Source organism: Erpetoichthys calabaricus, chromosome 11 (genome assembly GCF_900747795.2).
Source record: "Erpetoichthys calabaricus chromosome 11, fErpCal1.3, whole genome shotgun sequence".
Taxonomy (NCBI): domain Eukaryota; kingdom Metazoa; phylum Chordata; class Cladistia; order Polypteriformes; family Polypteridae; genus Erpetoichthys; species Erpetoichthys calabaricus.
The window spans coordinates 80,651,700-80,653,886 of NC_041404.2; the positions used below are offsets into that span (position 1 = coordinate 80,651,700).

At 40.7% G+C, this 2,187-nt stretch overlaps 1 non-coding gene across 1 annotated transcript; it reads left to right on the forward strand.

Moving 5' to 3' along the window:
* The first annotated feature begins 1,464 nt into the window (after positions 1 to 1,464).
* Positions 1,465 to 1,536, forward strand: trnae-uuc (transfer RNA glutamic acid (anticodon UUC)). The gene has a single exon. It is a non-coding gene; the product is annotated as a tRNA-Glu (tRNA).
* The last annotated feature ends 651 nt before the right edge of the window (positions 1,537 to 2,187 follow it).

A 2,187-nucleotide genomic window follows, 5' to 3' on the forward strand; every position in this document is an offset into this window, starting at 1 on the left:
TCATAGGGTTACATCAGCAGACAAAAAAGGCACAACTATACATATAACAAAAATTATTCTAATCATGGGTATGCTAACAAGGTACAAATACACATGTAACATGAATTATCTGTATGTAGATTAACACAGTGAAGGTATTTACTAAGTGTGAAGTGATTAAAATTTAACATTCTTGTAAGTAAGTTTCACAGTACCAGATGACTTTGCCACAAGTACATTGAACATGGTGTCATTACCTGTTAAGATGTCTGCCAGACCAACTCAGTTCCTTTCAGCAAACAAGGAATAAGACCACCTTGGCCAAAGTGTAACTCATTATACAGCCTGATGGCTGGGGGTAGAAACGGCCTCACATACTGTTCCTTGGAGCATCATTGTTGTCTCAGTCTGTTACAAAATGTGCTCCTTTGTTTAGCCAAAACCTTATACAGTGGGTGAGAGTCTTTGTCTACGACAGTCAGCAGATTCCTGAGTGGCCTCTGTTGAGCCTCTTTCCCCAGTGAGTCCACCCTGACCCCCAAAACTGAAGTAGCCTTTTTAATCCGTTTACTTAGTCAGTCAGCATCACCCGTGCTAATGCCATTTCCCCAGCACACTACTGCATACAAAATATGCTGGACAGTACAGACTGGTGCAAAACACGTGAGAGTGGCCTGCATACACCAAATGACTTCAGCCTCCTCTGACCTTTCTTGTGTACAGCCTCTGTGGTGGTGTTCCATTCAAGCCTGTCATTCAGACGCAGCCTTTATTCTTTATTCAGTTGAATTATTAACTTATCTCGAACCCCCCACCCCTGTAGTTAGGATATAGCGAGTTGGATAATGGATGGATTAACATATCTTCTAAGAAAGTAAATACTTATTTGACTTCATATACTGTGGATTGACCCTAACATTTAAATATTAATTTTCTGTGGTCACCCTGATATTAGTTGTAGTTTGTAATTTTGATAATGCATTTGATACTAGCTTTGTTCCTGTCATCAATCGATTTTTGCCTTCCGTATAGGTCAGCAGTGCGTGGGGGACAAGGCTTCCTCTCCTAGAGAAACTGGGACTGTTTGAAGGCGTTGCCTCGTTCTGTAATTGTTTAACTAACCCCACAATGTTGTAATGGATTTTTGCCGGTGGATGATGGAGGTGATAGTAACTACTGAGTTGTTAGCGAAACCAGCAATCGCATTCCGCTGGGCCCTAGCAATTAAAAACAAACATAGCAGCATGTGAACGTACCAGTTTACATGGATGTCAGTTTCAAGTCGTGTTACCATTTAACCCATTTACGTGGAAAAACGAAAAGGTGAGGACCTACGTGATGTGACGCAGCTTTCCAGTTGCACCTGTAAAACTTGTATGTTCCACTAGATGGCGCAGTAATACCTAATATATTTTTTTAAATCTTCCGGTGAAACACAATGTCACGCTTTTTACTAGCATCCGGAAAGTGTTTTGTCGTATGGCTTCCCATATGGTCTAGCGGTTAGGATTCCTGGTTTTCACCCAGGCGGCCCGGGTTCGACTCCCGGTATGGGAATGATAACATTTTTTTCTTTTATAAATTAAAAAAAGTATGTCTATGATAATTGTATTTTTTTTATTATTAAATCAAACATGACATAATACAGTGTAAAGTTCTTGGCGGACAGCCTTCAGGGCACAGTGTAAATACTATCAGTCAGGGCACAGCGTCTATATAAAACCTGTTTAAAGTTTTTTGAAAGAAACGATCTCAGGGGAACGTGCCGTCATCTGTAACCTCGGCATTTTCTGGCTGTCCCAACCACAATATCACCAGATCCAGTATGCTGCACGTGGGTGTCCTCTGGTTCAGTGTGTCTCGTGATGGACACATTCCTGAATTTCGACTGACGATGTCGGGATGCGTCGATGCCATGAACCGGCTGGATACCGAGTGGAGGGATAATTGATGAAGAAGTGGCTTAGTATTTCAAGTATAATATAGTGCTTTCCATACCTACTCAAAGTGCTTCATATTTTGATTAGCTTTCAAAACTGTAGCAGTTAAAAGTGTCACTTAAGAAAAAAAGGAATTCACATAGCAGGTGATGAGAAGTGCAGTTAGGAATCTGTCTTTAGTGAAATGTTAGTGTTGTGACCTTTAAAAGCAATTACGGAAATCTTAGGGAGTAAACTCGTTGTACAAAATTGTGTTTTGATTTTCGGA